This window comes from Mchenga conophoros, linkage group LG2 (assembly GCF_057382185.1).
Source record: "Mchenga conophoros isolate Kocher_MC1m ecotype Shallow Benthic linkage group LG2, M_conophoros_male_GT1.1, whole genome shotgun sequence".
Classification (NCBI taxonomy): Eukaryota; Metazoa; Chordata; class Actinopteri; order Cichliformes; family Cichlidae; genus Mchenga; species Mchenga conophoros.
Window position 1 is genome coordinate 36017722 of NC_140527.1, and position 14758 is coordinate 36032479.

The 14758-nt window shown below is 38.7% G+C and overlaps 1 protein-coding gene and 1 long non-coding RNA gene across 8 annotated transcripts in view; one reads left to right on the plus strand and one right to left on the minus strand.

Annotated features, from left to right (window-relative positions):
- Positions 1–4623, plus strand: part of LOC146582527 (uncharacterized) — a 30066-nt gene extending 25443 nt beyond the window's left edge. For all 5 annotated transcript variants that reach the window (XR_014888209.1, XR_014888207.1, XR_014888210.1 and 2 more), the window contains 2 exons: positions 84–145; positions 1432–4623. This is a non-coding gene — a long non-coding RNA (uncharacterized LOC146582527). The remainder of the gene's footprint in view (positions 1–83; positions 146–1431) is intronic.
- Positions 1–14758, minus strand: part of drp2 (dystrophin related protein 2) — a 180991-nt gene that overhangs the window by 83872 nt on the left and 82361 nt on the right. The gene's annotated exons all lie outside the window — the stretch shown is intronic.

The window sequence follows — 14758 nt, forward strand, 5'->3', positions numbered from 1 at the left end:
CTCTTGTAATAAAGAAATCTGTCTGAAATATTGGTGTAGTACAGTCAAACCTGCAGTGCTGAATATTTGTTACCTCTTTCTAGGTGTGACAGTTCATGCACGAGCACTACTGACACATCAGGATTAAGAGCTGTTACTTTATAAGGTAGCTGGATTCTTGTGAGATTTCAATCACAGTGCATGACTATAGGTTTTAAGCTACATGCTTGTGATAAAATCACAGTTCCTCTGGATGAATCAGTGTTATCTGCAAAGAGCAAATTTTGCTGCAGCCATGAGCATGTGTTGAGTGGGGCATTATTTTCTGTACATAAATGTTTTTTGTCTCTAAATTTTCCTTAAAGTGACCACAAGAATCATCTATTGACATGCTAACTAACTAAAATCATCACCTCTTTTTTTCCTCGGGGAAAAGCCAGATGAGTTTTAATCTGTGTTTGTCCTCACCATCTATTACTTCGTGTTCAGACTGCAAGCCTTCCTCTAAGAACTGAGTTTCTTTTTATCTTGAGTATCAGAAACATTTCTTGGATACCTCCACTATACTCTTATTTGCTGTAGCATACCCTGTTTCCCGTGCTCAGCTTTTCATCTATCGCAAAGCAGAGACCTGACTTCTGTACTATAGAAGACACAACAAAGGCAGTGTATATTTGAGGATTTATGCAGCATAAAACGCTTTTTTATCTTCCATATAAAGTCAGCTGGGTACTTTATCGCTCCAGCTGCTTTGGATTTTCTAGCTAGGATGTCAGCTGTGTTGCTAAAGTTGATAACCATTGCCTTGGTCTTGAAGTTGTGCAAAATTTGTTTCCTTTTCCGATTGCTTCTGCTTAAGCATTTATAAAAGCTTGAAGAGGTCCAATATTTCAGGAAAAAAGCAGTGAGGATAGAAGGTATAAAACATCTGAAAACCAACCAGTCTGCAATTTAAATCTCTCCAGACTCATGCAGTGAGACTAAGGTCTAACCAGAGCACCATTAAGGTTTCGTTCTTAGAAATGAGAAATTATTCATATTAAAATATACCTCAGCTGTGACAGATGGATTGTACTGAAGTGGAACTAGTTTTGTACTGTAGTTGTGAACATATCCTTCTGTCAGCAGGCTAAAGCCAACAACGATTTCCAACGCTTTCACACCCACAATTACGACACTTAACAGAAGTGATAAAGCCATTATGCACTATCCAAAAGACCTGGCAAAAGCTGATACAGACACCCAGAACTCTGTGGCTGTGGCTTCACTAAATGTGCCGAGCACTGATTTAACTTCAACAAATAAATGCCAAGCCAACAATAACTCAGAGTATCAGTGTCCGGGAGTCTTGCTGCTAAATAGCATGCAAATACGAGTGGATGCAAGACTACATGTGCATTTCTGTGAGTGTGTGCGCAGATGCATGTTGATGTGTGTCTTGACTTGTTTCAGTTGCAGGCTCTTGGCTTTGTGCCTGATGGGGGTTAGTGGAGGTTGGACCACTGCCTCCCTGCTGCTCTGCCCCGCTGTCCCACAGCCCCTCAACAGCTACCAGTTAGAAGAAAGCGGAGGACACACACACACACACACAAACACACAAACCTTCCAGCTCTCAGTCCCTCTCTGCTGGTGAAGCAGGAGGGGCGAGTTGAGCTTCTCCTCACAGCTGCTCGTCACACACTGCTGGAGACACTGGAGGAGCTCCAGTGACACAGCAAACACACAATCACAAATTCACTATTGCATTTTGTCTACATCCACACACACACAGAAGACTTCCAACTACATTAACTATACCCTTCATGATCACAGGCCTGAGTAAAATTACCACCTTTCCCCATGATACATCATCACACTCTTTCCAGGCTTGACTCTTTTTTGTCTGCAGACATGTGGCACAGTGATTTGTGATTGGAAGCAAACCAGAAGAACAGCAGGAGCAAAAAAGACTTTCACTTGCCCTCCTCCTGCCGCCTTCCTGCTTTGGCCCATCATGACTACACATTGTCATGCTAGCAGTGTTTTGCCCTCTAACCAGATATTTCATTACCCTTCGTACTTTATTATCTTTTCAATGACAAAGTAATTTCCCCCTGGAGCAAACATGCCATCAACACACTTAATTATATTTACATGGTGCCATTGCTTTCTTTGTCCTTTCAAGATGGATTTGAAGCAAGAGTTTGGCAGTGAAAAATACTAGGGGCTAGGGACATTAACATCATTATTACTGAAGGCAGAAGAGGGAAAGTATCATTCGAGCACTTTACAAGATGCTTATTTTGTCGACTGTAACATCAGGTGATGATGGTTTTCATTTATTTGTATGTGGTGACTGAAGTGCTCCTAGAGTGCCAAATGAATATCTGAAATATCACTCTGATATTGGATTTTTAGTGGATGGCAGTCTAAGAGGTGATCTAGGTGTTGCTAGCATAAGATTCAAAACGAGCACCTGTTTTCCAAGAAAACAACATTTCTCCATTTCAAAGTTTGAAATTAAAATTGAATAAGTTTCTTTTGTTCTATTGTCAGTAAAATACAAGGTATAAAAATATAAAAATCAAGCACAAGCTAGGGAAGCATAGTGGTGCAGTGGTTTGTCCTGTTTCCTCACAGCAAGAGGGTCCTAAGTTTGAATCCAACAGCCAGCCGGGGTCTTTCTCTGTGGAGTTTGCATGTTTTCCCCATGGGTGGCTGCATACTCCTGCTGCTCTCCAGGGTGTAACCTGCCTTTCATCCTGTGACGGCTGAGATAGACTCCAAAACTCCCTCAATTGGATAAATGGAAGAAAATAGATTGATGGATGGATCTAAGCGCTATTTATTATTGCTTTTTGTTTTAGCACCACACAAATGCAAAACAATAAGGTTTATTTGAAGTGCTGCAGGCTCATCAACACAGAAGCCATATTAGGAAAACTAGTGTGGACAAATTCCCACCAATTAGTATTTGGTGTGATTTGTGTTTCTGGCCCTGTTGTCTAAAAAGACATTAACCTTATGTTCTGTTTTAGATGTTCATATGCAGTCTTCCTGGTAAGTCCACAGTTAAGGCTTGAATTTAAAAAGTGTTTATACATTTACCACGATGGTCTCTATGAGCTAGAATTAGAAACTTCACTTGAATGACCTCTGAAAACACATACAGTGTATATATAAACTTGCCTTTATGTCATGTTGTATATTATACTCTTTTGTTGTCTGTTTATCATTGTCCAGCTGTCTTGTTTGTTGTTTCTATTATAGATATTTTTATTGTAGCTGTTTCTCTTCTTATGTTGGAAATTATTATGTTTACTGCCAACTTGTGTTTTGCTTTCTCCACTTTATCTTAATTTATTCCTATTTATTCTTTTTCTCTCTTATTGCTTTTCTCTTTCAGTTTACCTTCTGAGCATGTAAGATTTATTATAAGTTATAACAAAGTAATTTTTTATTGTTACTATTATTGTATTTTCCAGTTCAGTCTGTTTGTTGTTAGGTGCTCATAAGTACCATGTGTTTATCAAAGCTTTCTGCTGAAAATAGTTGAATTTGTCTAGAAACTACACTGTGAGCCATTAAACAAAAGAATGCACTGAGAGGCATTATACATCTGCAGAATCCACTGATGATGAGTCTCTGTAGGTTCAACAATGAGCAAAGGCGTTCACATTACAAGCAGACAATACTCTTAGAAGTCTGCATGTAAGGAGCCTAGAACTTTTGACTTTTCATCAAAGCAGATCTTTTTCTTACTGATGATTTAACAAAGAGAGTTTCATGCCCATCTAATGATTAGAAAGACTACCAGCAAAAAACAAAAACAAGCAAACAAACAAACAAAAAGACTTCCTTCAAAACCCCCGTGACTCTATTTTATCTTCTTTTAAGATGTTACCGCACATTTCAGAATTTGATTTGTTTTGGAAACTTACTAAAATAATTGACATATCATTATGCTTTTGAGTCCTCTTTTGAGAACGAGACATCTCAATAGCAAACAAAACTTATTGGAAGTGATTGAGTTATTTTCGCTGTGTGCCCAGAGTGGCCTCAACTTCAAACAGCTACACCAGCAAGAAATAGATCAGAAGCAAATGTCCACTTTACTCAGCTCTTTTCCTGATTCCACTGACAGCATTCTTAATGAGCACACTGTGAAGGCCTTTGTTTTTTTATACAATCATTGTTGCTTCTCCTGCTCTTTTTCCAAGAAAATTGTATTTAAAGCTGTGTAACCTTTAATGAAACCTGAAAAACCATATGCAATTTCACATACGGTTCATTTCACTCCAATCTGTGCGCACATTTCATGCAAATATCCAACTTGAGATTCATCTGTTCAATTATGTTTATGATCAAGTGTAATAACGTTAAGATTTAAGTCTCGGGTCTATTGTAAAGATGGGGGTGACAGCTGAGATATGTCATCTTCTATCAAACAAAGACTTTAGCTCCTTTTTCAGAAAATGACAAGCAGTTATAAATCAAAGTTAGCAATTAAAAACAGAGGGCCACAGGGTTTGAAATCATAGGTGAAGGATTTAGAAAGTGGACTTGACTTCATTTTATGGATGTTAGAGCTCATTACTTAAGCAAAACCATAAATGGTGATTAACTTAAAAGGTTTGAATATTTTATCCTCGTAAATTACTTCAAGCGCACCTTTGGCAAACTAAAGTGATTACACTGTTACAGTGGCTAAAAGAGCAGAAGAACAGCTTTTAGACCAAGCAGACAGATGTAAAAACAAAAGCCAGTTTAAATACAAAGCATTAGGATTTAATTAAGCTTTAGACCTGTCACACAATCCTAGAGAGGAGTCAGCAATTATCTAGCAACCACTGATCTCAAGGGAAAAATGTGTATTCCCCAACCGGTTGCAAGTGTGGTGAAATTAATTACTAAAACACCATTCACACAGGGCTAAAGACGATTCAGTGGTTTTTAACCATTACTTGCAATTGCGCTGGTCTGTAGAAGATTGATTCAGTCACCAGCAGTAAGCATGACGGTCATGAGAGCATTCAAAAACTCACCGAGCAGCAATGAAACTATGAAAAGCGCAACCCAATCAGACACAGAGAATATTTGCCTTCAAAGTAAAAGTTGGGCCATTATAGCTGCAGCCAACACATTTCAAAAGGCAAAGATTTTACTTTGAAGGCAAACTTCCCAGTTCAATACAGTACAGAGAGAAAATGGCAAGTGCTTGCAGACAAGTCTGTGTTCTCCATGCAAACTAAGGGACAATTTTTCAGGGATGCTGGTGCAGCCAGTGGATATCCAGGCTTAGATCTCCATGTTTGTTCACAAGTCATTGTTCACAAATAATTACTTTAAAACAAGACAAAAGACTACATTAGGGTGGCAGTTATGATTATTTTGCTCTCCACCTGTACTTTTTATGTTAAAGCAAACAACTGTGCTCAAACATGATTGGCCATGTGGACTATAAAAAACAGAAACTGCATATGCATCCGTACTACTACATCTACTTTATGGAGATTAATACTGTATGACAAGATGCATTGCAGGGAAACAAAGCAGTAAAGTTGAGTGTCCCTAAAGAGATTTAGAACATGTCAGACAGTATTTTAGAAAAATCCTATAGTCAGCCAATTTATAATAATGTCAAAAAGCATTTAGCCAAGACATTAAATCATTCCATCACATTTTGTCCCCAGCTGTAAGTTAGGAGTTTTGTGCCCAAAAAAAAGTCAATAAATTAAGGCAGCGTTAGAAATACCCATTCTTTAACAAGTGCATCTGCTGAGTTTAGACTTAATCAAAGGAAATTACCACAACGCAGTTCTTGTACTGCCTTACAATTACTGTGTAAGCAAAGCTGATTAAAAGTCAACCCCGTCATTGCTTCCCACCATGCAGTGATGTGTGGAGAGGCAACGCCTGGTTCAGAAAGGAGGTAATTTAGCAAACCCCAAATGAAATCCCCGCTAATTAAGATGAGTTTCTTCCACTGTGAGAGAAAATAATCTATTGCAAGAAAATCCATAGAAACAGAGGAAGCTGAAACATAAAGCAAAATGCTCGCATGTCAAAGTTTTCTGTTTTAAAAACATATATCACTGCTCCTTTACTGCTAATATAAAATACTGTACATACTGTTTATACAGAATATACGTCTTATCTCAGCTGCTACCTGGTAATACATTTCTATTATGTCCTCCATCCATTTATTCTCTTTTCTTCTCGCACAGCAGCAAACAACAGCTTAAAAATAAAGCAAAATAAATGTCAAGGTTTCTGGATTTAACTGGAATTTTCTTAAACTAAGGTATCTAGTTTTACATAATTAGAATAACGCAAAAAGCAGAAACATTCCAAACAAAATTACTATCAAAATACAAATTTTAATTGTGTTTTCACAAGGTGGGTACCGCTGACCTTGACTAATCTGATTTTGCATTATTTTGGTCCCAAGTGATGCATTTGCACTCCTCATTTTACCAATAACGACTTTGTATTCGGTTTAATACAAGCTGGGCTCTTGTTCAAATATGTCACTTAACAAAGAAGTATTTCCTTTTATCTATTCTGACATGTTTCTCATTACACCCAGTAAGTGGATCGAGCTGAGAGGGTCTGAATATTGTATTTCTTTTTTCTGTATTAGTGCCAAGACACTTAGGCCAACAGTTGTTTTATTCTGTTTGACTCATTCCCCGTGCTCCTCATCTTCTCCTCTGTTTGTTCAACAAAATCATTTCAAATGACGCGCATTCATGCAAAGATCCAAAAAGCCAAATTCACGATAGTCTAAGTTCAGAATCAAAGTTTTAAAATATGCATATACAGAAATAGAAATTCACTGTCACATTCAGTTTGAGACCTTTCCAGAGGTTCTTCAGTTGTTCTTTTATTATCATTATTTTGCATCACCATCAGCTCTTGACTCTATGGCCATTTTGGCATAAGTAAAATGCAGGGCAGTTCTTAGTAGGATTGTTCCAGAAAGCAGTGAAGTCTATCACAAAGCACATTATAAATGGGAATTCCAAGAATCCGCTTATTCTGATTTTGTTTTTTATGTTTTGCTTTATATTTATATTTATTTGCAAATCAAATGTAAGCTGACCTTCGAAAGCAAGCAAAAAGTCAAGTGCAGATCTTCTCCTGACTAATATTTCAGTCTCAGTCAAAAGAAATTCAACATTATGCACTCCACACTGTATATAAATGCCACTTGTTTTGCACATATTCAACTCTGTATATTTTATATATTTTATTATTATTATTATTATTATTATTATTTTATTTTATTTTTTTACTATTTAATTTGTAAAAATGTGTACACACACACACACACACACACACACACACACACACACACACGTAGGAAAATATTTAGTATACACATCCAGAAATGCATACACTATTATATATTGTACATATATTTATTAGTTTCAGGTTGGCCATTCTTGTATTTTGCTCGTTTGTGTTGTTGTGTTTGCACATCTCTGTTGCTTGTGGGGCTCGCACACAAGAATTTCACTCGCATGTGCTGTGCCAGTGTGCCTGCACATGTGATGTGACAATAAAAAAGTGATTTGATTTGATTTGAAAAGAAAAAATCCCCACAGCACGAGTCCTCGCTGACAATAGATTGCCCTTTCATGAGTCCAGATGAGTGGTGGCCAATTAATTTTCCCAAAAGAGAAATGTGAGAAACTGGGACTGCTGAGGAGGGCCACACAAATAACCTGATAAAGAGAGAAAATTCATATTGCACCAAACTGAGTTTGTTTATTGATGTGGTCCTCCACAACAGTCCCAGTTTCTTGTGTGGGCCTGTGGGGAAAATTAATTACCCACCCCGGCTATAAAGGGTTGTGTTTCTCATGGTCTGAGAGCTGTTCAGGTGCCTTTTGGCAAACTCCCGACCAGTCGGCATGTGCCTTTTAGTGAAGAATGACTCCTGTCTAGCCAGTCTATTATAAAAGCCTGATTAATGGAGAGCTGCACTAGTGGTTCTTCTTCTGTAAGGCTCCTTCATGACCAGAATTAAATTCTGAATCTCATTAATCCCGCTGGTACTTGGTAACCTGTTTGACTGAGTCTTCTGGCCTGATTTACTTTGATACACTCCTCCAATCCAGCACATCAAAGACAGTTTTTAAAATTAAGCAGAGGTACAATGTCAGTGTCATAACAAGGATTTAAATACTTAAAGTACGTAAATGGAATATTTCAATCTTCTTTTTTATATAGTCACAAAACCGTGTTGCTGTGACATTGTGGAGGATTGTGTGCAGACTACTGATTATTAGGAGGCATATACCTTTTACAGGCATGTGTTTTGTATTGTATTACAACATTAAAGAAAAAACCCAAAGATTAAGATGATCCCTTATAAACAAGAATTTTGTGGCAGTGTAAAAGAAGAACTTCATTTTTAATGGGAAGAGAAACCCACTAGAACCAGGCTCATAGAGGTTTAAACAATGTACCAGATCAGTGTGATGCTAAAGAGGATTTTTTAATTGACCATGTACAAAATATGGGAATAATTAGACAAAAGTTAAGAAAAAACTTAAGCATGTAAGAAGAAGGAAGGATTCTTCTTCCTTCAGTTGGACATTTTTCTCTCTTGTTTTAGCTTTAAGGACAATCTGATAATAAGTCATTCTATCCTGAAAGTAACACATTTATGAACTACATTTTCAGCATTGCTCTGTGACAGGGTTTTTCTCAATTTAGCAAAAGCGTAGCTGAAAGCAGTCCTATACATTTATGCAAGTTGAAGGGATGGATGGTGTTTGGTACTGTTGCCTCACAGCAATAGAGTCCTGGGTTCAATAACCGGACGACCGAGGCGTGGATTGTTTCTTTTTTCTGTTACTCCAGTGATTTGAAACTGTATGCAGGTGTGAATGTGAACGTTAATTTATCACAGTCATCTGATAAATATAACTGAGTATCGTGTACATAGTAGTGGGAATGTATGCAGTTTTTCCTAATAATATTGCATAAGGGAAGTATGTAAAAAATGACAGTGTCAGAGTTCTAGGTTTTTGAACCGGTGCTTTGTCTTGTGGAGTTCTGGTTATTTTAGGTTGTTTAGTTTCCTACAATGGTTCTCTTTCTATCTTGTCCTCACCGTCTTGTCTCCATGTATCTTCTTGTGTCGTGCGCTCCCTCTCTCTCCGTGTCCCCTGCTCTCCCTCTCTCCTGTATCTCTCACTCTGTCTTAGTCATGTCCCCGTGTTTTGTCTCCCTTACCGGTTTCCATGTTCCTCTCTTTGTGTTTCATCCTCGTCTCCCCAGTCTGTCGTGTGTTCCCATGTTTGCTTATTTCCATATTAGTGTCAAGTTCGCATGTTTGTGCTACTTTCTGTTTATTTTGATAATCCTTTCTCTCTCACATTACATTCAGGTTTGTTCCCTTACTTCTTTATGTCTTATTTGTTCCCGCTGTGTTTCCCAGTGGTCTCCACCCCTCTATTCCTCCCCTTGTATATATGTGATCCCAGCTTTCCCTTGTCCCTCATCTGAGTCTCTGCTCATCAACTCTTGTGTTTCCCAGTTTTTTCAGTTTAGGTTATTTGTTGCATTTTAGTTTATTTCGTATCTTTATGTTCAGATTAAATAAACGGCTCGCTTTGTGTTAACTATTTCCTGTTCTCCTGTGTCGTCTGAATTGGAGCCTCTTTTCACCTCCCACGATCTGCAGCCATAGATCTTGACAGTAGACTCTGACCAGAATGGAATACAGAGAATACACAGACTTTGTTTTTGTGAATTTTGAAGAGTTTCAGAACCAGCTGCTAATTTTAATGGGCGGTGGCTGATCCCTTTTCATGAGGGGGAGAAGGAGAAATTAAGGCAAAAGATCTGCAGTTTGGTATGCAAACTTATTGCAACCTGGCAAAAAGACTTCTCAGCTTTGAACCTCCATCCCCGCACAGGCAGCACTACACTGACGGCCGTCTCAGCCTGTCGAGGCTGCCACAGATATTCCACTTGTTGCCAAGCTAACTCGAGATGAAGTTGAATTTTGTGTTTCTAAGTCTTCCCAGTTTAACCCTGAGCCTTGTGTTTTCTAGACTATTGACTCAGGAAAAAAACTTTTTTTTCCCATATACGAAATCTGAGAGTGAGTTTGGTGATGTCAGCACCATCACTTGTTGGTCCCTCGGGTGGAGACAGCTGGTGTTCAGCCAGTACCTGAACCCCATCCAGGGCTCTTCACCAGCCCCAACTGCTAGTGGAGGCAGCTGAGCACCCTGCACAGCCGCAGGCACAGCATCCAGAGCAGGCTGGGAGACCTCTGGCTACTGCTTCACCAGAGGTCTCCACCCCAACTGGTCCTGTTCCATTCCCAGCCAAAGGTCTGCGCGCTGCTACATATTTGCCTACAAATACATGAAGTTAGGTACACTACAATAATGGGTTAAAAAGTTAGATCAAGAAGGTAAGAAGTATAGTAACCAGTGCTACTTCTGTGGTAAATCCTAAAATCCTGACTGAAAATCTTTATACACACCATTCCTTTGCAAATGGTCACATAGATGATTTGCTCTTTCCAGAATGTTATATGAGTTGTTGAATGGTTAATATTTCTGAATACTGTTGAAATTGATCTTTCATTAAGAGGTAAACGTACTTGAAGCACTAAAGTACAAATATGTTTAGGTATTAAAGTCTGTGGTTACCAGGTTGCAGGTTACAAGCATGTGTGAATGTTTGCACTGTGCTTTTCTATCATTATTGAGGATTTAACTTGTCAAAACTGGCATTAAGCTTGTTTTTGTTCTAAAGAATTCATACAAAATATTTTTTTTTCACAAACTTATTTTCAGTTTCATGATTATCTTATTGAATCTGTATTTATCTTAAATGTAGATGTAGATATAAGGTATAAAAGATCGAGTTTCAAGCCAGAATCATGAATTTGTTTTTTTTTTATGCTAAAAAAGTTCTCTTTTTTGTATATATCAGGAGGTATAATTACTGAATATTAACAGCACCTGTGCCAATGTGAATAACTGTGCTAATGATGAACATCCGCAGTAATAAAGGCAGTAGAAAGAACATATCAACAGGGAATGAGGTTTAATGGATTCAGAACTCCACTGAGGCTAATTTGAATGCATGAATCTCATTATAACAGCAGGAAATGGCTTTTGACAGGTTCTGTGTGACGTTTGGCTCTCTGCTCAACTGTCCACAGTCACTGGCCTGTCAACCTTGTCACTTCTTTTTTTGCCAAGGGAGCTATGGAGACTGAAATCCTTTTGACAGCTCTCTGTCCATTAAAAAGGTGACAATGAATTCCACTGAATATCTGCAGTATAGACTATAACAGTTCAGCTGTGAAGGAGCAGCAGAATACTTTGCCAAACAGAGGAGGAGACACAAAGCACACAGGAGACATTCAGATTTAACAAACATTACAACAGAAATAGAAAATGCAGCACTGATGTTTCGCCTGTGTGACACAACACTGGGACATAAACTCTGCGGCTGACTAACTATGTAATTGGGACAGGCGTGAATCCAGTATGAAAGCAGCTGTTTGCGTAAACAGGGCCATGTTTGTTTTCTTCTCACTGAACACAAATAAACTTATTTTAAAAATGTGTTTCGAGAATCATTTACATGCTCCAAAACAGGACAGACTAAAAGGAAAACTGTGGAATGAGATTGGGATACAGAACGAGTGACAAAGAAAGAGCCAAGAGCTTAACTTAAATGAGTAACTGAACATTTCAGTTCCTCAAAACCTAACCTAAATCTAACCTAAATCGCAAGTCAGATGTGAGTAAAATCAATAACCAGGCACTGTATGGCGCTGATTAGAGGTAAGTAGGGTGGGAGAAAAGAAAAAGAGAGTGCAGTGTGTCTCCATTAGTTGAATCTAGGGTGGATTTCAATGGACTAACAAAGAGCTAATGATAGGAGAGATTTTAAAATATTCAGGTAGCACTCATCTGCTGTGAAACTTTGAGACCTGTATTAACATACCCCCACTTTCTTTTTACGTTTCTGATGCCCTTAATTCAAGGTCTCCTCATAAAGACCTTCTTTGATTATTTCAGCGATTCTACCCAGGAGACTGAATCCTGTTTTAGACGCACACAACATCTTCATTACACACCGGATAGGAATGCAAAAAAGGTTGGAAAAGAAAAGCACGAGTAGGCCGAACAAACACATTCCCAAACACTCTGTCCTTTCAGTGAGGGTCAGTAGGCAGCGAGCTGGATGGAAAGAACTGGACTGACCTTTAAGGCTAGCGATGATACAGTCACATAAAAAAAAGAAAGGTAACACTGAATGAGCCCTTTGTCCTACGTTTTGTTATAATGATAAACTGCACATACAACCAGTTTCTGCTACAACTAGGGGAGAGTAAAATCTCAAAGGTGTCAGATGTCAGGCTGGCAGACACACACACACACACACACACACATTGCTAATGAAGCCTTTCCACCAACCTAAATATGAGACAAGATAAACATGTCATTAAGCTGCTTTTTTCACATGCTGATGGATGTTCGATCTCACTAATGGAGGAAATAGATTATATCTCAATCCTTTCTGTCCAATTAACACTAATTGGGTGGTTCGGTAAAAAAAAATACCATCTTGCGTAAAACTTTACAATATGTGTAATTGTTTTTCATTTTTAAATGAGTTATGAAACATTTTATTTTATTTTTCTGTAATATGTTAGCACTCACGTCTCTCTTCTCAGCTCCTCCACATCCTGCTCTTGTGTGATTACTTGCTTCACCCTAATGTGTGCCACCTGGGTTTATTTGTTCTTCCTGAGAGTTTTTGGTCTGTCTTTCTCACTCGCTGTATCAAACCATCTCTGTACTCCCTGTTGTGCTGCAGCAGTCTGTTATACTATGAAATTCTTTCTGCTGGCTTCACAAGTAGGTTCATTCATTAAGACACTCCCACAGTATTGACAGAATAAGTACTCAGTACATTAGTATTATGTATTGTGCAAGAAATGACGATACATCAAGCGGTTACATTTTCATAGCTGCTTTGATAATTTGAGATGACAAAACCCACTGTAGTCAAATTATTAAACATTCATCCATCTTCTTCTGCTTATCCAGTTCAGAGATGCAGAGAGCTGAATCGAGGTACCTCCTAGACAGATCCCCAGTCTAACACAGGGCTAACAGAGAGAAAGACAACCATTTATTTCCACATTCACACCTACGGCCAGTTTAGGGATCATCACTAATCCCATGCAGACCGTGAGAGGAAGCTGGAGTAGCCATAGACACAACCCATGCAGGCACAAAGAGAACGTGGAAACTCAAATGAAAATCAACTGACATTTCATTTTGAAACTTTTTATTCAGTTATGAAAACATATGTTCTGTGTTTTGCTTTTTCTGTTTTTGTTATTTTAATGAATAACTGATTTTTTTATTGATTATTATGGGACGGATTAATCCCCTTGGTGGGGGTATGCATCTATCCAGCCCTCCGTCTCTTATTCACAGGGGGTTAATGCCCCGTCTCAGCTGTCATTGGGTGAGAGGAGGGGGAGATGTTTCCAGTCTGTCACCTGGTTACGCATAGAGACAGGCAACCATTTACACTCACTTTCACACCTACAGTCAGTTTAAAATCGCCAATTAGTTTAGGGGCCAATTAATAACAGCTAATTAAAGCTGCTTTATCTGTTCATCTCTCACTTTGGAAATGCTTGTGGGTGGATTCTTCTACTATCTGATGCTACAGGTAATAATCTCTGGATTTTAAAAAAAATTGCAAATAGCTGGAAGTGAACTTTAATTTGGGATTTACCAGTTTTAGACATTATTGATAAGTCTTATTAATCGGACTTGTCACAGACTTTTCATCATTCAAATCATACAGTCGTGGTCATGGAAAGGCATATGACCTCTAAACAAACTACACAGAGCTTTTAACTTCATGACTAATGGATACTGCTGTCACATCGGTCATGAAATCCTAAAGAGAGTGTGACTGAAGATGCTGGTTTGAACATTAGTATCTGATTAATTTGTTTGTTTCTCACCTCTTTTCAAGATGGCACTTGGCCTCCATCCAATTGGGACACGGTTTTTGCCAAACTAGTCCTTTTTATGGTCAGGGTTGGGAAGAAGCCTATCCCAGCTACCATAGGGCGAGAGGCGGGGCACACCTTGTGCAGGTCACCAATCTATCACACTTCCCTAAATATAGCTAAGCTTATTTTCTCTGTGTTAACTTATTACCATTTTCTTTGAATAATAGACTGAGCTGTTGTTGTAATTGTTATGCCTTGGAGTGGGAAGAGTTAATGGCCATGTAGACAGTAAATGCAGCTCTTCTTGAACATCATTGTGTAAGGTCATGATGGTGAGCGGACTACAGCGACTGCACTGAAAGGGGCCCACTGAAATGAAGTTTATGCTTACATTCAGTAAGGAAGATAATCACACATCTTTCTGCTTCCTTGGTGTTCGGTGGTGAAAGTATGCTTTAGATCATTTTCCCACACTGTCGAGCTCATTGCTGACATCACAGGTCTAGTCCATTCATCTTTTTGCTTACGTTCTTCAGGCCAAACAGCCTCCACTTCACATTTTCTAAATCTCACTGTGCATCTGTCATTCTCCCTGGCGGATGCCTTTGTGCAACCCAACTCTTCGCCATCTCCGCCTCTCCCATGTTACTCAAGTTCCATCTATGGCTCCATCTTTATTTCCACCACCAGCATTGACTCTGGGGGGTCCTGCCCTAATTTTTTATCACCGACTGATTCCGTTCTGCCGCGATGTGCCATCGGAGTCTA